This window comes from Sarcophilus harrisii, chromosome 1, assembly GCF_902635505.1.
Source record: "Sarcophilus harrisii chromosome 1, mSarHar1.11, whole genome shotgun sequence".
NCBI lineage: Eukaryota > Metazoa > Chordata > Mammalia > Dasyuromorphia > Dasyuridae > Sarcophilus > Sarcophilus harrisii.
Genome location: NC_045426.1, coordinates 592942146 through 592967901, shown reverse-complemented (window position 1 = coordinate 592967901; position 25756 = coordinate 592942146). Strand labels below are relative to the sequence as shown.

Below are 25756 nucleotides of genomic sequence, written 5' to 3'. Positions count from 1 at the left end.
AGACAGAAATTGTTTAAAGATTTAGGAATCCAAAAAAAGTGGAAAACTAAACAAATTCTGAAGGATGTAAGGTATATTACCAAAGGGTTGTTTTTATTGATCTAATTATTTTTTGAAAATTTTTCATATAACTATTGGAAGCATAGATAAATAGATAGATAGATAGATAGAAGGATATAACATTTGTTAACACATAAGATGCTCAAAAGACAGTATTTCATTATTTGTACACAGATAGTAACAATGCCAGTTACTATCACATTGCCTGGCAAAGCAGACCTTAAATAAATACTTGAAAGATATCTTTTGTCTAATGAAGGAGTGAGGAGAAGGGCATTTAGTTTCATAGGTATCAATTTCCTGTGGCATTTTTAATCAGAGGTACTAAATGATTCCTCCCCACCCCTCAAAAATCAACACGTATTTTTCTTTCCTGCAGTCATGCTCTTCCAACATGGTGATTCTCTATATATACTTAGTTCAATCTGGATGGATTTCCCATTTATGTTTTCTTTGGTATCATTTTTACCCTATCATAAGAACATGTAGGTCTATGATGTTAGTGTCTGCGTGTTGTGATTCCAATATCTTCAATGGTTAAAAATTTGTTACAGTAATCTTTATATTATCTTTCCTCCACTTTTCCCCCATTTGTGGCCCTAAAATGACTGCTTAGTTGATCTTTTGCTGCTTCTCTCTTGTCTATGTTATTGCTCAGAACTATCATTCACCTTAAATTTCACAAATTTAGATATTGAACCAGTGTTGCTTCAGTTTTTTTTTTTGTCTTTCTATGAATATAGTATTTAATATTTATATTATATATTGAAAATGGTATTTAACAAATATTTATTACCTCATGAGCCTCATAGGAAGCCTATAATCCCCTATTTTAAACATAAAGAAACTGAAGTTTGGAAAGATGTGATTTACTCATAAGCCAGAACCAAGATCTTTACAAGTCCAGCACCCTATCCACTGTAGAACTGTTGTGACAGTTTGAATTACATACTTTAACTTGAAACTTATTTGTTCAAGGGTAAACAAACTCTCAGCCAGAAGAATAAACTGCCAGAAACTTCACTCTATGTTGCATAATTTCTTCCTAGTATTATTATTTAAAATAAAGAATAAAAAAGGGAGTTAAGAAATACTGTATGATAAAATTCTTAGATGAGTCAGTCATTTTTCTAAAGGAACCTATAAGGGTTTTTGGAGATATGCAGGAAAGTTAGGAAAAGAGATTTAACAGTTTTGTAAGAGGTACCAAAAAACCTAACTGAAGTAAATAAACTCCTTAAAAATTAGAGTTGGTCCAAATGGAAGTTAATGATTCCATCAGACATTAAGAAATAACAAAACAAAGCGAAAAAAAAAAAGAAAATATGAAATATCTCACAAAAAAGGAAAGGATCTGAAAAACAGAATGAGAGATAATCAATGAACTGAATACTTGAAAAGCCTCGAAAAGAAACCTAGATATCACATTTCAAGAAATTATAAAGTAACACTGCCCAGATATCATAGAATCAGAGGCAGAGTAGAAACTCAAAGAATTCACAATTCAGCTCCTAAAAGATGACTTAAAATGAAAACTCCAAGAATATTGTAGCTAAAATCCAGAATTCCCAGATCAAGAAAAAAAATCAATAATAACAATGAAGATAAACAGGCCAACAAGTAAATAAATAAATAATTCAATTCTGAGGAACCACAATCAGAATTTCCCAAGATTTAGCAATCAATAAACATTTATTGAAACACCAATTAATGTCAGACCCCTTGCTGGGAACAACAATAACAATAACAACAAAAATGAGGCAAAACAAAGTCCCTGATACCTCAAAGAGCTTACAATCTAATGGGAAAGACAATATACAAATATATGCAAAGCAAACCATGTACACGATTAGTAAGACATAATTAACAAGAAGAAAGGCATTAGAATTATGAAGGCTTGAGGAAGGCTTCCAGTAAAAGACAGAATTCTAGCTGGGACTTAAAAGAAGTGAAGTGGGACTCTAGGTAAAGTGGAAGAGAAAAAGTATTTCAGGCATGGAGCAAGAGTGCCCAGAGGCATGAGATGTAGTAGAAAAGCTAGTTTTACTGGATTGAAGAATGTGTGGTAGGGAATAAGATATGAAAAAGTTTGAAAGGTAGCAGAGGGCCAGGTTATAAAGGGATTTGAGAATTCTAAAGAGAATTCTGCATTTGCTCCTAGAGGCAAAAGAAAACCATTAGAATTCTTATAGGGGTAGACACTACTCCTCAGAACTTTATGATTATTAAGGGTTCTTGGCTCTTAAAGGTAAAGTAACAGCAGCAGGCCTTAGTAGGATTTTTATATGAGGATGATTCCAAAAGAATAGAAAGGTGAGGAAGAGGAATACATTAGGAGAAGGTCAAAAGACGAATGGGAAAAATTACCTCACATAAATGGGACAGATGTTTAATATAATATATAAATAGAAAGATTTAAACAATAGAGAGAGATTTGGACAGGAGAGGAGAAGAGGCAGGTAAGGAGAAGAGGAGGTAAGGGCAATACATTCACACACAGTTGAATACAAAAAATTATCTTATCTAACATGGAAAAAGAAGAGAAAGATGTTTAGGGAAAGGGAGTAGAAGTGAGAAAAAAGGAGGGTAAATTAAGGTAGCCAATGTTCAGAAGCAAAGTCTTGAGAAGGTGACAAGGTAAAAAGAAAAGAATAAGTATTAAAAACTAGGAACAAGGAAATAAAGTTAATACATATAACTGTGAACATAAATGGGATGAACTCACCCCAAAAAACAGAAGATTATTTAAAGAATTAGACACTAGTATATGTTGTTTATAAGAAACACATTTTAAAACAGAAAGATACACATAAAGTTAAATTAAAGAGCTAGAACAAAGTCTGTCATGTTGGCTTGTTTAAAAAAAAAAAAAAAAGGAAGGAGTGGTAATCATGATCTCAAACAAAGCAATAGCAAAAACACTTAGTTAAAAGTGATCAACAAGGAAACTACATCTTGTTAAAAAGTATCCTAGACAATGAATTAATATCAATACTGAATATATATGCACCAAATGCCATAGTATTCCAAATTCTTAAAGGAAAAGTTGAATGAGTTATAGGGTGAAATAGAAAGTAAAACTATACTAGTGGAAGATCTTAATTTGCCCCTCTCAGACAATGACAAAAGTAATTATAAAATAAAAAAGGAAAGGAAAAAATATAAAATGAATTGAATTTTAGAAACTTTTGATATGATACACTGAAGAAAACTGAATGAAAACAGGAGTATTTTTAATTCTCAGCTAATACAACAGTACTTTCACAAAGATACTGACCATAAATTAGGGCATAAAAACCTGGTAAACCAAAAGCAGAAAAGCAGAGGATACAATAAAAATTACATTTAATAAAGGACCTATGAAACACAGATTAAAATAAATTAAAAACTAAACTTAATCCTAAGAAAAAAGAATGTGTCAAAGAACAATTCATTGAAAAAAAATCAATAAATTCATTAAAGATAAAAATGAAATAAACCAAAATTTGTAGCTTGTAGTGTTATGCCACAGTTCTCTTTTATTGCCCTGACTCAGTTTCCCTATTTATCCTGACTCAGTCCTGCCTTGGTTTCCCTGCTTCTCAGTTCTGCAAAACCTCCCCTTCCTTCTTTATCAGAACACTTGATAAGGAAAAAAAGATCTTAGTTTTAGAATATCAGAAACTATCTTATCAAGATGCTTCTCCCCAGATCAGGGTGCCTCCCCCCTGATTATGCCATCCCCCTCTCCAGAGGCTCACCCTACCTTGTCAGAATCCAGTTCTGATCTCAGTACCCTGACTCCGTCCTGACTCCGCCCCTGCCTCAATCTACCCTCTGTGTCTGAGCCATGTTGTTTGCTGGATTCTTGGAGATGATAGTCTCATTCAGCTCTGAGACCAAACCATGGGTCCATTTGGTTCCAGTATATCTTTCCATTTAATAAACTATTAAATACTCTCTAATCTCTAATCTTGCTCAGTTTCTGCGGCATTACAGTAAAAATAGAGCTTTTAGGGAAAATTTTATTTCTCTCAATGCTTATATTGAAGGGGTAGGGGAACTGTTCCCTTTAAAAATCACTCTGAGATTATGACCAAGCTGAATTTAAACTAGCAATGAGGGGCTAGTCCAATATTGGGAAAATTATAAACGTAACTGACCATATCAATAACAAAAGCAACAAAAATAATGATTATTTCAAAATATGCACAAATTATTTTGACACAAATAAAAAACCACTAATTCTATTAAAAAAAAAAAAAAAAAAAAAACTCTGAGATTTCTCCTTTGACCAGGCTCTCTCCCAGGCTTCCAAGGAGTCCAGACAGAGCCCAAATCTTTCAGGATAAGAGAATTAACTCCCATAAGAAATTCTAAATTCTCTTTCAATTAAGGAATACTGATCTGAGTTGTCCCAGCCCCGACTGAAGATACCCAATATAACAATTTCCCTCCACTAAGGTTTTTGCAGATGGACCTAGGTAGCTCACTCAGCTGCCAGTACCTTCTGTCCACTGAGAAAGCATTCTGTCAGTGCAAAACTCCATTTTCCAATAGATCTACCACTATAGAAGACAGTATCTTGGTAAACTGATTCCTATCCATCAATAAACTTTCATTTTGCAACTAATAATTTGAGAATGAATGAATTCTTTTCACTCCCTAAAACCTGCAGCCAATTTAAAGGGATTCTTAACAACTTTCTATTGCCACTAACCTCTAGATCACCAGGAATTGAGACCACTCAAACTGCATCAATATCAATAAACGAAAAAAAAAAAAAAAAAAGAATAGATCAAGTAATGGTGCATATACACCTAAGAAAACTAGAAAAACAACAAGTTAACCCCCCTCCCCAATTAAAAACCAAAAAAAGAAATCCTAGAGATTAGCAAAAATAAAAATTCAAAAAAGCCCATAAATAAACCATTGGCTAATTTCTATTTTAAAATAAAACCAAATTACTAATACAAAAAATAAATTTTACAAACCAAAAAAAAGAGGAGAAAATTAATTATTGGGAACTATTTTGATCAACTACATCCAATAAAACCAATAACTTAAATGAAACAGATTAATATTTATAAAAAATATAAATTGCCCAAATTAACAGAACAAGAAATAGAACTTACATAACCCTATTTTAGAAAAAGAAGAAATTTATCAAGGATCATAAATGAAGCTAAGACAAAAACTTCAAAAGATTTTTTTAATTTACAAGCAAATTCTACAAAGCATCTAAAAGAAAAATTCCAATATTATATATAGCTATTTGAAAAAAATAAGAAGGCATTCTACCAGATTCCTTCTATAAAATAAAATGTGGTTTTGACATCCTAAGTCTTAGAGAATTAAAAAGAAAGAAAACAAGACTTAAATTCCATATCAACACATAGATTAAGTTCCATAACGAATATCAATGCAAATTTAAAAGAAAAATACTCGCAAGGAAATTATAATAATATATTACAAAGATCATACATTATGACCAAGCTGAATTTAAACTAGCAATGAGGGGCTAGTCCAATATTGGGAAAATTATAAACGTAACTGACCATATCAATAACAAAAGCAACAAAAATAATGATTATTTCAAAATATGCACAAATTATTTTGACACAAATAAAAAACCACTAATTCTATTAAAAAAAAAAAAAAAAAAAAACTCTGAGATTTCTCCTTTGACCAGGCTCTCTCCCAGGCTTCCAAGGAGTCCAGACAGAGCCCAAATCTTTCAGGATAAGAGAATTAACTCCCATAAGAAATTCTAAATTCTCTTTCAATTAAGGAATACTGATCTGAGTTGTCCCAGCCCCGACTGAAGATACCCAATATAACAATTTCCCTCCACTAAGGTTTTTGCAGATGGACCTAGGTAGCTCACTCAGCTGCCAGTACCTTCTGTCCACTGAGAAAGCATTCTGTCAGTGCAAAACTCCATTTTCCAATAGATCTACCACTATAGAAGACAGTATCTTGGTAAACTGATTCCTATCCATCAATAAACTTTCATTTTGCAACTAATAATTTGAGAATGAATGAATTCTTTCACTCCTAAAACCTGCAGCCAATTTAAAGGGGATTCTTAACAACTTTCTTATTGCCACTAACCTCTAGATCACCAGGAATTGAGACCACTCAAACTGCATCAATATCAATAAAACGAAAAAAAAAAAAAAAAGAATAGATCAAGTAATGGTGCATATACACCTAAGAAAACTAGAAAAACAACAAGTTAACCCCCCTCCCCAATTAAAAACCAAAAAAAGAAATCCTAGAGATTAGCAAAAATAAAAATTCAAAAAAGCCCATAAATAAACCATTGGCTAATTTCATTTTTAAAAATAAAACCAAATTACTAATACAAAAAATAAATTTTACAACCAAAAAAAAGAGGGAGAAAATTAATTATTGGGAACTATTTTGATCAACTACATCCAATAAAACCAATAACTTAAATGAAACAGATTAATATTTATAAAAATATAAATTGCCCAAATTAACAGAACAAGAAATAGAACTTACATAACCCTATTTTAGAAAAGAAGAAATTTATCAAGGGATCATAAATGAGCTAAGACAAAAAAACTTCAAAAGATTTTTTTTTAATTTACAAGCAAATTCTACAAAGCATCTAAAAGAAAAATTCCAATATTATATGTGCTATTTGAAAAAAATAAGAAGGCATTCTACCAGATTCCTTCTATAAAATAAAAATGTGGTTTTGACACCTAAGTCTTAGAGAATTAAAAGAAAGAAAACAAGACTTAAATTCCATATCAACACATAGATTAAGTTCCATAACGAATATCAATGCAAATTTAAAAGAAAAATACTCGCAAGGAAATTATAATAATATATTACAAAGATCATACATTATGACCAAGCTGAATTTAAACTAGCAATGAGGGGCTAGTCCAATATTGGGAAAATTATAAACGTAACTGACCATATCAATAACAAAAGCAACAAAAATAATGATTATTTCAAAATATGCACAAATTATTTTGACACAAATAAAAAACCACTAATTCTATTAAAAAAAAAAAAAAAAAAAAAAAAAAAAAAAAAACTCTGAGATTTCTCCTTTGACCAGGCTCTCTCCCAGGCTTCCAAGGAGTCCAGACAGAGCCCAAATCTTTCAGGATAAGAGAATTAACTCCCATAAGAAATTCTAAATTCTCTTTCAATTAAGGAATACTGATCTGAGTTGTCCCAGCCCCGACTGAAGATACCCAATATAACAATTTCCCTCCACTAAGGTTTTTGCAGATGGACCTAGGTAGCTCACTCAGCTGCCAGTACCTTCTGTCCACTGAGAAAGCATTCTGTCAGTGCAAAACTCCATTTTCCAATAGATCTACCACTATAGAAGACAGTATCTTGGTAAACTGATTCCTATCCATCAATAAACTTTCATTTTGCAACTAATAATTTGAGAATGAATGAATTCTTTCACTCCTAAAACCTGCAGCCAATTTAAAGGGGATTCTTAACAACTTTCTTATTGCCACTAACCTCTAGATCACCAGGAATTGAGACCACTCAAACTGCATCAATATCAATAAAACGAAAAAAAAAAAAAAAAAAAAAAAGAATAGATCAAGTAATGGTGCATATACACCTAAGAAAACTAGAAAAACAACAAGTTAACCCCCCTCCCCAATTAAAAACCAAAAAAAGAAATCCTAGAGATTAGCAAAAATAAAAATTCAAAAAAGCCCATAAATAAACCATTGGCTAATTTCATTTTTAAAAATAAAACCAAATTACTAATACAAAAAATAAATTTTACAACCAAAAAAAAGAGGGAGAAAATTAATTATTGGGAACTATTTTGATCAACTACATCCAATAAAACCAATAACTTAAATGAAACAGATTAATATTTATAAAAATATAAATTGCCCAAATTAACAGAACAAGAAATAGAACTTACATAACCCTATTTTAGAAAAGAAGAAATTTATCAAGGGATCATAAATGAGCTAAGACAAAAAAACTTCAAAAGATTTTTTTTTAATTTACAAGCAAATTCTACAAAGCATCTAAAAGAAAAATTCCAATATTATATGTGCTATTTGAAAAAAATAAGAAGGCATTCTACCAGATTCCTTCTATAAAATAAAAATGTGGTTTTGACACCTAAGTCTTAGAGAATTAAAAGAAAGAAAACAAGACTTAAATTCCATATCAACACATAGATTAAGTTCCATAACGAATATCAATGCAAATTTAAAAGAAAAATACTCGCAAGGAAATTATAATAATATATTACAAAGATCATACATTATGACCAAGCTGAATTTAAACTAGCAATGAGGGGCTAGTCCAATATTGGGAAAATTATAAACGTAACTGACCATATCAATAACAAAAGCAACAAAAATAATGATTATTTCAAAATATGCACAAATTATTTTGACACAAATAAAAAACCACTAATTTTATTAAAAAAAAAAAAAAAAACAAGCCATAAAAAGCACAACAAGGCTAAATGGAGTTTTTTTTTAGCGAGATAAATCGTATCCATCTAAAATAATGAGCAGGCAATTGTTTGTAATGAGAATAAATTAGAAGTTATTTAAATAAGAAAGGCATGAAGCAAGGATGTCCATTATCATTTTGTTGTTGTTCACTTTTTTAGTCATGTCTGATCCTGGCCCCAGGTGGGGTTTTCTATCCTCCATCTCATTTTACATATGAGGAGACTGAAGCAGAGTTAAAGTGATTTACCTAGGATCACAGAGCTAAGAGTATGAGGCCAGATTTGAATTCTGGAGGCTAAATCTTCCAGACTTCAAACCCAGTGCTCTATCCACTGAGCCACCTATCTACCCAATTCATTATCACTATTACTATTGTAATGCTGGAGAAACTGAGGCAAGACAGAGATTAGAGAGTACTTAATAATTTATTTAAAAGGGAGAGATTTACTGGGACCAAATGGATCCATGGTTTGGTCCCAGGGCTGAATGAAACTATCTTCTCCAAGAACCCAGCAAACAATGCGAGTTCTCAATGACATATATACACGTGGCTCAGACACAGGGGGCTAGACTGAAGCAGGAACAGGACACTCTGACAGAGTGGGGCAAGCCACAGGAGAGGGGGATGACATGATGGGGGAAGGCACCTGGAGATGGGGAGAGGCATCTTGATAAGACAGTATCTGATATTCTGATAATTTGAAATGGGGAGAGGCATCCTGATATTCTAAAATATAAGATCTTTTATCCTTATCAAAATATTCTGATTAAAATTGAGCAGAACAATTATAAACTGAGGCAGAACAATTAGGGAAACTGAGTCAGGATAATTAAGAAAACTGAGTCAGGACAATAAAACAAAACTGTGCTATAACACTATTAAATACTGTACTAGAAATGCTAACTCCAGCAGTAAGACAAGAAAAAGAAATTGAAGGAATAAGCACAGGCAAAAAGGAAACTAAACAGATATGGTTTACTTAGAAAAGCCTATAGGGAAAGCCAGCCTAAAAACTAATTAAAATAATTTGTTGCAAGATTCAAAATAAACCTACACAAAAATATTCCCATTTCTGTCACAGTATCAACAAAATCCAGCAGGAAGAGAAAGAGAACTATTTAAAATATTTAAAACTAATTTAAAATAAAAGATAGAGAACTATTTAAAATTTTATACTCAGAGTCAATCTATATGAACACAATTACAAAACACTTCACACAAATTAAGACATCTAAATAATTGAAGAAATATTGTGTACAGGTGGTTAATTCAAAATAAAAATGACAATATTATCTAAATTAATTTACTTATCAAGTGCCATGTTAATCAAAATATCAAAGAATTGCTCCCTAGAAAGAAAAAAAAAATACTTCTGGAGAAATAAAAGGACAAGAGTAGTATCAAGGAAACCAATGACAAACAAAACAAAACAAAAAAATGAGAACGGGGCCTAGCTGTAAAAGATTTCCAACTATACTATAAAGCTGTCACTCCCACCATTCCTTGCCTATTCTCCTACATGGGTCCTATGAAGGAAGGAGCAGAAAAATCAAATAACTCTTCTGACGAGGCCCTTAACAATTTTGTTACATAATATCCACTGTGCCCTCAATGAAGCTAGACAACCCTATTGTACCTCCCTTATTAGATCACTATTCTAGTTGCTTGAGCAGGTCTTCCCAATCTCTTTCCATCTCCTCAAACCTCCCATTGCTTCTTCTTCTCCACCTACTCTCAGATAAGAGATTTGCATCATATTTTATGGAAAAAGTTATGGACATACACCACAAACTCCCTGTTCTTCCCTTAACTCCTTATCACTAAGATGCCTTCTATCACTATCTCCTCTTTCCCTCCGGTCTCAAATGATGAAGTACCAAAGCTAATTTTTCTACTTCTTTAAGAAATCCCATTCTGTCCTTTTTCTTCCAAGAGATTGTTCCCACTGTCAAACCTACTCTTTAACTTTGTTCAGCCTCTCTCTCTACTGGTTCATTTAAGACTTTAAAAAACATCCATGTCTCCTGTGGCCTGAAAAAAATCTCGCTTTGACCCTCCTATACCTGGTTATGTCTTGTTATCTCTTTTCTGTCCCTGACAAAGAAAGTGCTCAAAAAAACTACCTATAAATAGGTATTTCCTCTTTCTATATTCTCAGTCTCTTCTTAACTCCTTACATTCTGGCTTCTGTTTTATACTTCCACTGAAAGCATACTTTCCAGAGTTATTAATGATCTCTTACTCGCCAAATCCAATAGCTTTTTCTCAATCCTCTTTCTCCTAGACCTCTCTGCCACCTAAGACACTGTTGATTACTTCCCACTCTCTTCTTGATAACTATCTTCTCTCTGGGTTTTCATGGCAAGCATGCCATGGTTTTCCTCCTAATCATCTGACTATTGCTTATGTGCCCCCTTTTCTGGATCTTCATCTGTTTCCTAGCCTCTTAAACTGTGGTTTACAAGCCCATATGGGATCTAATAATTGAATGTGAGAGTCACAAAGTTATGGTTTATTATTAGAAAATTAGTAAAAAAAATTTAGTAAATTAGTAAAATTAGTAAAGTATTGGTAAAAAAAAATAATAAATTTATTAGTAAAAATTAGTAAGTTAGTAAAAAAAATTAGTAAATTTTTTTCTTGCTAAGACATTTGGGGTTAAGTGACTTGCCCAGGGTCACACAACTAGGAAGTATTAAGTGTCTTATTTGTATACCTATTTAAATACCTATGTAATTAGAGTCACAGGTGAAAAGGGGTCACAAGTAGAAAGTTTAAGAACCCCTGATCTAGATTATGTCCTCAACCATATGTGTTCCTCAGGGTGCAGTCTTAAGTCACTCTTCTCCTCCTCCACTATACTACTTCATTTGGTGATCTTATCAGCTTTGATGGATCATTACCTTCTCTATGTGACAATTCCTATGTATCTTGTCTCATATTCTCTAATGACCTCCAATCTGCATCTCCAACTTCCTTTCAGATATCTTGAACTATATGTCCAGCAAATATCTTAAACTGAATATATTCAAAACAGAATTCATTTTAACTTCTCTACCCCACCCCAACTTTTTCTCTCCCCTATCATCTCTATTACTGGAGAGGGCAATACAATCTTCCCAGTCCCTCAGGCTACCAAGTAAGGAATCATCCTAAATTCTCACTATCTTTCATTCCTTCCCCATTTCCAATCTGAAGTCAAAGCCTGTATATTTCACCTTCACAACATTTTTCTCCTCTAACTCTGTCACCATTCCAGTGCAAACCTTCATTACCTCACATGAACAATATTCTGGTGATGGGTTTGCCTTACTTCAATATCTCTGAACTCTAATCTATCTTCTACTCCGCAATTCAGTGGTTTTCCAAAAGCAATCATGTCACACTTTCTTACTTATTAAAACTCCAATGCCTTTATATAGTTTCCTCACCTTCTATTGGAAGGGTTCTCCAATCACTCTTAATTCCAGTGTTTTCTGTTATTTTCTGTTTATCACATATATAATGTGGTTTCTTTCTTTCTTTTCTTTTTTTTTTTGCATATAATTGCTTACATATGCTGTCTCCTTCATTAGATTATTGGCTCCTTGAGGGTAAGGACTGTTTTTTGCCTCCTTTTTTATCCCCAGCATTTAGTATAATTCCTGATACATAGGACATACTTAAAAAATGTTTATTGATTGATTATTATTAGATAATATCTTATCTATTAACCAGTGGAATAGATTAGGTACACAATATACAGAAGTAAATGAGCTTTAGTAACCTAGTGTTTGATTAACCCAGGATATTCTATCCTTTAAGGCAAAAATGTACTATATGACCGAAAACTTTTGGGAGAACTGGAAAATAGAAATTAGGAAGAGACCATCATCTAACACCACATACAAAGATAAGCCCAAAATAGGTACATGATTTAGACATAAAAGGGTGGAAAATTAAGTAAAATTAGCAGAACAAGAAGGGAAGTTTACCTATCAGATCTATGGCTAAGGGAAAAGTTTGTGACCAAATAAGAGAGGTTCCCTGGAGGCAAAATAACTAATTTTGCTAAAAATTAAAAAGTTTTTTCATTAACAAAACCAATGCAGCTAAAATTATAAGAAAAATAGGAAATTGGGGGTAGGAAGGGAAATTCCTGAAGAAAATTTTTTTGATAAATCTTTTTTTTTTTTTTTTTGCTAAGGCAATTGGGGTTAAGTGACTTGCCCATGGTCACACAGCTAGGAAGTATTAAGTGTCAGATAAGATTTGAACTCAATCCTCCTGACTTCAGGGCTGGTGCTCTGTTCATTGTGTCACCTAGCTGCCCCATAAATGTATCATTTCTAAGATAAATAGGGAACTGAGTCAAATTTACAATAAGAGCCATTCCCCAATTAATAAACAGTCAACAGGCAGTTTTCAGTGGAAGAAGTCAAAATTATCACTTGTCATAAAAAACATGCTCTAATTTTCTACTTCTTGTTCATTGTGACCCCACATGGGGTTTTCTTGGCAAAGATACTGGAATGCTTTTCCAATTATTTCTCCAGCTCATTTTATAGATAAGGTAGACTGGTTTAAGTGTTTTTCCCTAAGTCACACAGCTAAATAGTAGTGTCTGAAGCCAGATTTGAATTCAGGAAGATAAGTTTTCCTGACTCTAATGCTGTATAGCATTGTACTACCCAGCTGCCCATATTTCTATGGAGAAACACAAATTGAAACAATTGTAAGGTACTACCTCATAGCCACAAGATTGGCTAAGTTGACAAAAAAGGAAAATTGACAAGTGCTATCGAGTATGTGGGAAAACGGGCACATTAATGTACTGTTGTTGGAACTATGATCTAATCTAACCAGTAATTGGGTACTATGTTCAAAAGACTATTAAACTGTTCATAGCCTTTTAACCTAGAAATGCTGCTACTTAGGTTATACTCCAAAATATCAAAATAAGAGAAAATGGATACACAGATACATATGTACATGTATATGTGTATACACACATGTATATATGTATACACTAACTGAAGCTCTTTTTTGTTTATGGCAAAACATTGGAAACAGAAATATCAATCAACTAGAGAACTATTAAACAAGTTGTGCTATATGACTATAATAGAATACTATTATGTGATAAATAATGAAGGGGATGGTTTCAGAAATACCTGGGAGGACCTGTATGAACTGATGCAAAATGAAGTGAACAGAACCAAGAGAAAAATCTATACAGTAAGAGCAATATTATTAATAATAATTGAATTTGAAAGACTTAGTAATTATGATCAATCCAATTCTAAAGGACTCATGATAAAATATATTATCAAACTCCAGAAAGAGAACTGATGGACTCAAGAGGTTAGATGGAACCATATACTTTTTTTCCTTCCTTCCTTCCTTTTTTTTTTTTTTTTTTTTTTTTGGAGGGGAGGGGAAACAACATATCTAATGTAGAAACCTGGTTTTTATGACTATACGTATTTGTAAGAGATTTTGCTTCTTTTGCCTTCTCACTGAGTCAGGAGGGGAGGGAGAAAATTTGGAATTGGAAAAGTCTATTTTAAAAAAAGAAAGAAAAAATGAAAATGCATAAACAGCTTAAGAATTATCAAACAGATCAGATCCAGCTTCTAAACTATGTCCAGACTGAACAGAGCAGAGTAGAGATAGGAGAGTCAGTAAGGAAAAACTTTTGCAAGTCCTGTGGGAAGTCTCCAAGTTGAGAACCAGAATTCACATGGTGGGTACAGGAGTATAGTACTTAGTTTGGTTCACTTAGCAGAAAGGGATTATGAGTAATGTCAAAAGATGTGATGGAAAGCTCTCAGATCCCTAGGAAATAAGCTCCAACAAAACTAAACAGTTACTGAGTAATATAAAAATCATAAATGAACATCTAAGTGCCAGAGGGTATTTGCCAGATCAGTTATAATGCAAAGGATTGTTGTTATGCCAAGCTCAGAACCAACCTTCTTGCTAGGCTAGCTCTGGAAAAAGGGTGTCTCCAAATATTTTGACAGTCATTCATATCTTAAATCCATTATTTTAATGAGGTTGCTTGTCTGATGATAGCTAGCAGAAGGAAGCTGCAAACAAGGAACTGGAATTTTGAATGGAAAGAGGGCTACATTTAGAATAAGGTAAATATGGAAAGATAGAAAATCAATTAAGAACACTAGGTACTTGGATAGCAAGGGTTAATGGGGAGTGGGGAGAGTTCATGATTTCTGAAGAGGTTAAAAAAAGAGATCTTAAGAAAGTCAAACATATGACATTTCACAGAAAGCTGGATTTGGAGACAGAATTCTAGATTCAAATACCTAGCTCTGCCATGCACCACCTGTATAATTGTCCAAGGCAGTATTTCTCCTCTTAAAACCTGTTTCCTCACCTGTAAAATGAGAGGAATAGACTTGATTAATTTCTTCTACCCCTAAATCTCCAATCCTCTAACCCGTACTCTTATGAAACCATCCTGGTAATCCTCTCCACAGGTCTGACATCTGTAAATAAAAATATAACTTTTTTCTTTTGTACTTTAAAAATTAAAAAGCAATGCTTAAAAAAAAAAACCCTAGGAAGTAGATGATAAAAAGCACAATTTTTTTTTTTTTTTTTACAAATGATGAGACATAGACATTAAATGACTTGCATGGATCACATGCATATTAGATATGAAATATCTAATTAGACAAGAAAAAAATGGCAGTCTTCAAGTTCAATGTTCTTTCAGCTATACCTTTTCACTGCTTCCTCTCTAATTAGTTCATATTCAAGAAATATTTGATGAACTGAATATCTGGAACTACAGAATAAACTGCATATAGCTAAATTGTGTTTACCCTTGTTTCCTGAACTATCAACAAATTCCTGATTCCAGGCTAATTTCATCTTTATAACTTAAAGATGCTATTACTAAATTTGGTGGTAATAATATATTTTCAGTGTGGCAAAATGGATACAGTTGGTCTGAGACCTCAACTTAGGTTCAAGTCTTGCCCAAGTGACCCCTACCAATTCACTGAGCCTCTCATTGCTCTAAGCAGCTCTCTAAATAAAAGAAAACAAGAAAATACTCACCTACATTGATAAAGGTAGTTTCCTTTCTTACACAAGAATTTCCTATGCCAATAAAATCACAAATCAAGTCCTTATCTGTAATATAATTAGTATCCTGAATTTTACAATCTAACAAAAGCATCATATGGTCTGTGAAAATTGCAGTACAAGCCATCTTATCAAGATACTCAGGTTTGTACTACTCATTCATACGTCTTTGCTCACGTTTAAAGTATTGAATTTTATTTTCTTTAAAATAATACCATAGGGGGCAGCTAGTTGGTGTAATGGATAGAGCACCAACCCTGAAGTCAGGAGGATCTGAGTTCAAATCTGCCTCCAATCACTTAACACACTTCCTAGCTGTGTGACCTTGGTTAAGTCCAATTGCCTCAGCAAAATAAAATAAAATAACACCATGATATAACTTTATATTCCAAAACCTTTTAGTACTAACTAAAATTTTGAACTTGATGAAACAGGTAAAAATTTTGTATCATTCCATAAGCAGTAAAATATATACAAACAGGTATTGGGAATATAGTTAATGCTCATAAGATGTTGTGAGTTAAGTTGAAACAAAATCTACTTGTATGTATGTGGAGATCCTGCCTATAGTAGATATAACAGAATTATGTTAAGTAATCAATAGGATTTTAAACCCCTCAATAGCTACTTTGGTATCTGTAGGAAGCTAGCATGGATAGATGAGGTTCTTTTCTTATTATCTTCTTTAAATATGCCACACAATAAGCCTACCTGTGAGGATCACAAATGTGTAAGAACAACAAGAGGCTATTTAGTGTGTACTTTATTATATTCTTCTAGAATACTCCATGTAATTTCTGTGAAAAACTCCACATTTAAAGCAAACAAATCTATCAAAAGCATATTCTTCCTTGACAAAGTCCTAATGATTAAAGAAAGCACTGTTTTCTTTTCCAAGTGACAGCCCTAATACAAGTACTGCATGTTACTCATACATGTGAATGCCAGACAAACTATCCAACTATTATTCAAACCAATACAATCTCTTTAAAATCCACTTCACAATCTTACTGAAATTTCTGCCCAGCTATTAAATAAAACAAACCCTGAAAGAAAACAAACAAACCAAAAAGGTAAATTATTTTTGTTTTAGGCCACTGTAAAAAGAGTTACTATTTCAAATTTTTGAAGGGTTTAATGTGTAGTAAGTCACCTAAAAAATCGTTAACATTTCTACTTTTAAGAAACCAACAGGAATGTGTTATATTAAGAAATTAACACTAAAGAAAGTTCAGTTCCAAAACAACAAAGAAAGGAGTTCCTAGTTGAAGGTTTAAATTTACCTTTTGCCTAGGTAACAAGTGCAGAAATCAATGCAAATACATAAAATAACTAGAATTAAGGCATCAATGTCAACTTCAAAAGTATTTCTATCTGCATTTAACAACCTATAATTCAGAGTTAAAGACAACCTTAAGTAGAATCTACTTTTAGCATAAAACAAATTAGTTACAATGGCCTCTGTTTCTAATAGTCATTTTGTAATCTTTATGCCAAATTAAAGAAATTAGGTGATCAAACACAATACTTTTGTGGCACTCACAGATGCCCTTCATTTTACATGTCAAAAAAAAAAAAAAAAGGAGTTAATACGGCGCCTTGGAGAAATAGGATTAGAATATTGTGAAATTAAACTGGCTAGATCCACAAAGAAAAATGATAAGACTATTAGAATTTAAAATACATTTTTGGATATGCAAACATGAGAATTTCTTTCCTAAGATATAAGAGTTCTATACTTCTTTCCTTCTCTGTCATCTCTATTTCTTTCAAACAAATGTTGAGAAAAGAACAAAAAAACAGGATAATTGAAAAAAAATTTTTTAAAACCCAATTAGGCTATCAGAAATCCAAAAATTTAGGGTTTCCCGAATCTATTAATCTCCCGGAAGTAGAATCAGGAGACCTGTGTTCCAGTCCTGACCACGTTTCTCGTCATGAGTCACACATGGAGTCAAGCCATTAAATATCTGCCACCTCAGGGATTTTAGTAAGTCTGAGATGGCAAGATTAAAGTTCTTTAATCATAAATCAAGGAACCCCTGGAGCTTTTTAGAAGTGATTATTTGCAAAATATCCCAACATCTAGTAATAGATTTAATTCTAGGAGCTCCATTTACTTTAACCCTTCAATGCAACACTTTAAACTGGGGAGTTGGAGAAGGGGAGGCGCCGGGGAAAGCAGGAAGAGGGGAAAAGGAAGAGAGGGTCTGAGGAGTTACTGTAGCTACTTTTATCAGCGGGAAAGCTCAACAAAGTGACATTTCAGGTCCACACACGACAATCACTGCCCGTGCACGCAACGTGAGAGGAAATGTCCAGCTAAGGGAAGAAGGGGATGCATACTACAAACAGCTGTCTGGGGCCAAGCCCGCTGGCTGAAGACACAGAGAGAGCTAGTCCTGGGACACTGGGTGCTGTTGGGAAAAGCAGCCCCACGTTTTTAGGAGGATGTGTTTTGTTATGGGGGAGGCTGCGAGCAAAGTGAGGTCCCCTCTCCTCCCCCCCATCCCCAAGGCTGCAAAAAGAAGCTAGGATGCTAGCAGTTCTCCGCTAAAAACCTAGTCATAGTCAACCTCGTCCTGGTGGGGTGGGAATGGGATCAGGGCTGGGAATGGGATTAGGGGTGGGGGGGGGGTCAGATTGACCCGGAACCAGTTCCCAGGCTAGCGAAGGTAAAGGGGATGGGGGGGTGAGAAGGAATAAAGGAGCGAGAAGAACCAAGAAAAGGGGTAGTTGGGGAGGGGGGGACGGGGATGGTGGGGAAAACAGAAGGAGGGGGAAGCCTGCAGGAATGAAGGGAGGGGGAACCCCCCCCAGTCGCGGGCGCGCGCGGTTCGCACACTCACCTGCCCCTCCCCCTCCCCGCCAGCCCGGCGGAGGCTCCGAGCTGCCGCGAGCCGCGCGCGCACGCAGGCACGCGCGCGTGCGCTCGTTCTCGGCCTTACTCAGCGGCTCATTCAAAGCCACGCGCGGGCTCGCCGCCGTCGTCTCCGCCGAATCGCTGCCATGGCCCTCCGCCTCCTCCGGGGAAACCCTCCCCTCTCCCCCCTCCTCCTTTCTTCGCCCCTCCCCACGTTTCCTTCCTTGGATTCCTAGTCTCTAGCTGCAGCCTAGCCTTCCTCACTTCCTCACCCCGCCCCTTGGCTCGCTTAGACCAATTGCCTCCGGGCCGCTGGTCACGCGGCGGAAGCGCGAGCCAATGAAGACCGCGGTCCCGGACGGCGGGGTGGGACGTCTGCTTGCTCTGTCGCGTGTTGCTTTTGTGACCGTTGCGCCAGTCGCAAGCCTTTTCCTTCTGGGCCCGCGACCGCCTGTGTGTCGCAGTGGCCTCGGCTCCGGCTGCTTCCCCGGACGCTTTGTTCCTTCGCACCCGGAAAACGTTCTCGGCGGTGTCACAGCCACCAGAAAAGCGAAAGCGAAGGACGAAACTAAAAGTCCTTTCCTGGGGGAGGCCGCATCGGCCCGGTTCCTCCGTCCTCGGGAGTCCGCGCGGCTCAGAGACCTCCTCCTGGCTGATCTGTCTTCCAGCTCCAAACCCAACCTGTTCTGGCTGCTTTTTCCTCTGGTCGATCTCGGCCGCAGACGCCTCAAAGCCCTTCTCACCCACTCTGGCTGTTTCCCTCAACTCTATGCTCCTCACGTATAAACCAGGCTCACTGATCTCCAAAATGCCCTCCCCCCACTCCTCCCCGTGCGTCAGCCGGACTTAAAAGCCCCACTTTCTTCCAAGTGACTGGGCCGCGCATAGAGATTTCCTCTGAGGTTTTTAATAACTCTAATTTGTGACCACAGTGGTTAAATATTGTAGCTTTCCTCTCTCCAGCGAGCGCTCCTCGAGTACTCTGGGATCTGAATCATAGAGCCCTGGGATGTACTTTTCATCCTCATGTGTGCATCCTCATGCATTAAACCCCGAACATTTTTTTTTTATTTCCTCTTAAATACCTTGAAAAGGACCCAGCGACTTCCAACCGTCTCTTCTCGGTTCGATGTATCCGATGAGTAGCTAGATGGCACGGCAGACAGGAGTACTAGATTTGGAAAGATGCCGATCTGGTTTTAAATTCTGCCGCCTCTATTAACTCGTTACCTTGAGCAAGTCACTTAACTTTCCTCAGCCTCATTTTCCTCACGTAAAATGGAGAGTTGTTCCTTGTTAGACAAATGCTTTCCAGAGTTGTCTGGACTAAGTGACGTCCAAGACAGCCTTACTCAGTGAATGCATTTAACATATTTTTATGGCATGATTTCAAATTTACTCGTTATATTTGAGAAATACTCGAGTTTAATAGTGTCCTTCCTAAAATGTATCCACTGCGAAGTGTGCCAGTTGAAGTCTGTAAAGACCAGAGTACTATAAAACTGATCAATTCCTGTGTTCTTTTAAGACTACATCAGCTTGCTCTTGTGAGGATATAATCTTGACTCACTGACCTTGTAATGGACTAAATTAATTCCTTTTACATAAAGGGTTAACTGATTATTTGTCCCTTGTGAGACTGATTTCTTAAAATTTTAGGTAGAAAGATGTATATTTTATTTCAATTGGATCTGACCCTTTAGCCGTTAAGGAACCCATTTTTATACAGTGTATATACAGTGTAATCCATACTTGCTAGATTTGTATCATTTGAAAATCTGATCAGTATGCTATCTCAGCTACTGATAAAAAAAAAAAAAAGTTAAAACATCAATGACAAATCACCAAAGCATTTCACTTGACCTTCCTTCAAGTAAACATCAAACCAAAAAACAAAATTCCCTCTTTACAAACAGTTAATAACATCACAATATTTTACTGAAATTAAGAAAAATAAAACGACTACCCATTCTTTGTTTCAAAAACCATATTATATACAGTTTCTAGTGATTCTATATAAGATTATTAAGGAGAATCTCAAAGAACTTTATCTCTGTTGCACTGCTCATCTCTGCTAATCTCATCTTGTATTTTTCTCAGATCTGTTACCACTTCATCAAACATCTTTCTGGAACTGTTCTCCACAGTTTCCAAGAAGAAGCAAAAGACAGTCCCTGTCCTCAAGGTTCTTACAATCTAATGGAGACATGTAAACAAACATACTCTATATAGATAATTAACAAAGGAAAGCCACTAGAATGAAAAGTTAGGAAAAGTAGGAAAAGGCTACTTGATGAAAGGCTTTGAAGGCCTAGTAAAATTTTGAAGTTGATTATAGAGGCCACTGGAGTTTATTGATTAGGGTCTAACTTGGTAGGATCTTTAATTCTTTAGGAAAATCACTTTAGTTGTTAAATGGCGGATGGATTCAAGTGGGGAAATAATTTGAGTAAAGCAAAGCCCACCAGCAGGCATGAGGTAATAAGAACTTGTGGTAGATTGGTGTCAGTGTCTGAGGAGAGAAGGGAGGTATTGGAGAGTTTGTCTATATGAAGTATACAGGCTTTATTTATCAACAGATAAATGAGAGATTTGTCCAGGATTACTCAGATTTTAAAGGAGGATGATTTTGCCCTCAATAACAGGGAAGACAGGAAGGGGATAATTCCAGGATCAAGATAATTTAACTTTTAGACATGTGGAGCTTAAGATTTATACTGGATAGACAATTGGAGCTGCAACATTGGAGGTCAGAGAATTTGGAGCAGGATAGGTAGATTAAATCCATGGAGTTTATGAGAAAATTAAATGACATAGTATTGATGAAAAAGAGAAGAGGGCCTAGAATAGAACTGTGAGGGACAGTTATGGTTAGAAAGCACAATCTAGATGAAGATCCACCAAAGAAGAATATGAAGGAGCAATTATATAACAAACACTAGGAGAAAGTTGTGTCCTGAAAACCTAAAAGAGAATATTGAGGAAAGAGTTCAATAGTGACAAGAAAGGCCACCTGGAATTAGCAACTAAGAGATCATTGATAATGTTGGAGAGAATAGTTTTGGTAAAATAATGTGCTCAGAAGTTAGATTGTAAGGAGTTTAAAAAAGGAAAAGGAATGAAAGTATATTGGACTTTTGAGAAGTTACCCACAGAAGGCAGAAGAGATAAAGAACAACAGGAACAGAATGGTCAAATGAGGTTTTTTTGAGGATAAGATGTTTGTAGAAAGTAGGGAACAAACCAGCAGATAAGGAAAGATTGAAAATAAATGGGTTGACCCAGCAGTGTTTCTACTCGGCTTAAATCCCAAAAAGATCTTGAAGAAAAGGGACCCACATGTGCAAAAATGTTTGTGGCAGCCCTTTTTTGTAGTGGCAAGAAATTGGAAACTGAGTAAATGCCCATCAATAGGAGAATGGCTGAATAAATTATGGCATATGAATGTTATAGAATATTATTGTTCTGTAAGAAACGACCAACAAGATAATTTCAGAGAGGCCTGGAGAGATGAACTGATGCTAAGAGAAATGAGCAAAACCAGGAGATGATACATGGCAACAAAATTATACGATAAAATATTTAGGAATCTATCTGCCAAGGGAAAATCAGAAACTTTTATGAGCAAAACTACAAAACACTTTCCACACAAATTAAGTCTGATCTAACCAACTAGAAAAATATTAAATGCTCTTGGATTGGACAAGCAAATATAATAAAGATGACAATACTACCTAAACTAATCTATTTATTTAGTGCTATACCAATCAGACTCCCAAAAAACTATTTTAATGACCTAGAAAAAATAACAAAGTTCATATAGAAAAACAAAAGGTCAAGAATTTCAAGGGAATTAATGAAAAAAAAAATCAAATGAAGGTGGCCTAGCTGTAGCAGATCTAAAATTATATTATAAAGCAGCGGTTACCAAAACCATCTGGTATTGGCTAAGAAATAGACTAGTTGATCAATGGAATAGGTTAGGTTCAAAGGACAAAACAGCCAATAACTTTAATAATCTAGTGTTTGACAAACCCAAAGACCCCAGTTTGGGGAATAAGAACACATTTGACAAAAATTGCTTGGGAAAATTGGAAATTAGTATGACAAAAACTAGGCATTGACCCACACTTAACACTGTACACCAAGATAAGGTCCAAATGGGTTCATGACCTAGGCATAAAGAATGAGATTATAAATTAGAAGAATATAGGATAGTTTACCTCTCAGACCTGTGGAAGAGGAAGGAATTTATGACCAAAGAAGAACTAAAGATCATTACTGACTACAAAATAGAAAATTTTGATTATATCAAATTGAAAAGTTTTTGTACAAACAAAACGAATGCAGACAAAATTAGAAGGGAAATAAACTGGGAAAACATTTTTACAGTCAAAGGTTCTGATAAAAGCCTCATTTCCAAAATATATAGAGAATTGACTCTATAAGAAATCAAGCCATTCTCCAATTGATAAATGGTCAAAGGATATGAACAGACAATTCTCAGATGAAAAAATTGAAACTATTTCTAGCCATATGAAAATATGCTCTAAGTCATTATTAATCAGAGAAATGCAAATTAAGACAACTCTGAGATACCAATATACAACTGTCAGATTGGCTAGAATGACAAGGAAAGATAATGCGGAATGTTGGAGGGGATGTGGGAAAACAGGGACACTGATGCATTGTTGGTAGAATTGTGAATACATTCAGCCATTCTGGAGAGCAATTTGGAACTATGCTCAAAAAGTTATCAAATTGTGCATACCCTTTGATCCAGCAGTGTTTCTACTGAGCTTATACCCCAAAGAGATACTAAAGAAGGGAAAGGGGATCCGTACGTGCCAAAATGTTTGTGGCAGCCCTGTTTGTAGTGGCTAGAAGCTGGAAAATGAATGGATAAGCATCAATTGGAGAATGGTTAAGTAAATTGTGGTATATGAATGTTATGGAATATTATTGTTCTGTAAGAAATGACCAACAGGATAAATACAGAGAAGCTTGGCGAGATTTACATGAACTGATGCTGAGTGAAATGAGCAGAACCAGGAGATCATTATATACCTCAACAATGATACTGTATGAGGATGTAATCTGATGGAAGTGGATTTCTTCAACAAAGAGATCTAACTCAGTTTCAATTGATCAAGGATGGACAGAAGCAGCTACACCCAAAGAAAGAACACTGGGAAATGAATGTAAACTGTTTGCATTTTTGTATTTCTTCCCAGGTTATTTTTTCCTTCTGAATCCAATTCTTCCTGTGCAACAAGAAAACTGTTTGGTTCTGCACACATATATTGTATCTAGGATATACTGTGACATATTTAACATGTATAGGATTGCTTGCCATCTGGGGGGAGGGGGTGAAGGGAATGAGGGGAAAAGTCGGGAACAGAAGTGAGTGCAAGGGATAATGTTGTAAAAAAAATTACCTCCAGGCATAGGTTCTGTCAATAAAAAGTTATAATATTAAAAAAAAAAAGAACAAGATTATACAATAATCAATTCTGATGGCCATGGCTTTCTTCAACAATGAGATGATTCGGTCCAGTTTCAATTGTTTAGTTATGAAAAGAGCCATCTACACCCAAAGAGAGGACTGTGGGAACTGAGTGTGGTTCACAACATGGAATTTTCACTCTTTTTCTTGTGGTTTGCTTGCATTTTATTTTGATTTTCTTTTTTCTGGTTTGATTTGATTTTTCTTATGCATCACAATAATTGCATAAATATGTGTGCATATATTGGATTTAACATACATTTCTACCATGTTTAACATATATTGGACTACTTGCCATCTAGGGAAGGAAGGGGAGAAATTGGAATATAAGATTTTGCAAGGGCTAATGTTGAAGATGTTTTGAAAAATAAAAGGCTTTAATTTTTAAAAAAAGAAAGAAAGAATGTGAGTATGACAGGGGGCAATCTGCTGGAGAAGATGGTAGAGAATGTACTCTATTGAACATGCAGAGGAGTTAACCTTGGTAGAAGTAAGCTCACTTCATCATGTGAGATAGGAGTGAAGGACAAGTTAGTGGCAGAAGGTATCTAAGTGATAGATGAAGATGAGGAAACTTAAGCAAGTGATCTCATTTTGTAAAATATGAGTTAAAAGTTCTTAGCTGAGGGAGGAAGGGAAGAACTATAGGAAGCTTGAAGAAATTGAAAAAGCAGTTGTGAAGAGTAGATTAATGAGTATGTTAGTCAAGTATAGGATTGTCTAGCAACAGTGAAAGCTCAGTTGAGGTTGTATAATAAATGTGTAGTGAATCCAGTTAGCTCTACTCTCATTTAAGCAGTATATGTATAAAAGCAATCCAAAGCTGATGATTGGTAAAATATAATTGGTGAAATGATAAGGAGACAGGGGATTCAAGAGAGAATAGTGTAGAGATGAGTTGGTAACACTGAGCGGCCAGGTCAGGGTGGATAGACTGAGAGAGAATTGAGGAATCAAGAGTGTGGAAATCCTGTTGTGGATGAAGATTAGGTTTATCACATGTGATAGGTGATACTGTTGAGGTTCTAAAGGAGACCCCAAAAGGTTGGAATCTCAGACCAGTTTTGTGAGGCGTCTCAAAAGAATTTGCAGGCTTGAACCTGTTTCTAAGTCAAGGGGTAATGTTTATTTTAATCGTAAGGCCAATTGAAATGGGCTAAGTTCCAAAAGGATTTAGCACAGAACCAGAAGGAAGAAGATGAATTTATGGGAAAAGATTGAGACGTCTGGTTCTTCATATCATTGATATACTAATTTTATGGTCCAAAGATAAAACTGAGGAGTAGTATCTCATCATTTGTCTCAGAAACCCTGTTAGCACAGACCATCAGATTGTTATCTGGCAGTCTATAAAGCGTCTAGAACTATATTATAGCCAGAAGACTTTAGACTCATTGACAGATTGTTAGAACAATAGCACTCCAAAAGGTGAGCGGAACTTCAGGATTACTACTATTTTCTCCTAGAAGCTGTGTCCTGTCAATACCACTTATATGTGGTGAATATGTACCAGTGCATGAGTGATAAATGATATTATAGATATAATATGTATATATGTATATGGTTATATTTGCATGTATGTTGTTCACTAATTTTCAGTCATATTCAACTTTTTTTTTTTTTTTTTTTTTTTTTGCTGAGGTAGTTGGGGTTAAGTGACTTGCCCAGGGTAACACAGGTAGGAAATATTAAGTGTCTACAGCCAGATTTGAACTCAGGTTCTCCTAACTTCAGTGCTCTATTCACTGTGCCTTCTAGCTGCC

The 25756-nt window shown here is 35.2% G+C and overlaps 1 protein-coding gene across 2 annotated transcripts in view; it reads right to left on the bottom strand.

The window, feature by feature from the left end:
* The window catches only part of EBAG9 (estrogen receptor binding site associated antigen 9), a 37522-nt gene extending 18954 nt beyond the window's left edge, over positions 1-18568 (bottom strand). Inside the window, exon 1 of one of the 2 annotated variants that reach the window (XM_031947126.1) lies at positions 18474-18568. The gene's annotated coding sequence lies outside the window, so the exon portion shown is untranslated. Of the gene's footprint in view, positions 1-14908; positions 14997-18473 lie in introns of those variants that run through there. The other variant, XM_031947127.1, reaches the window with a different exon arrangement.
* Between the last annotated feature and the right edge of the window lie 7188 nt (positions 18569-25756).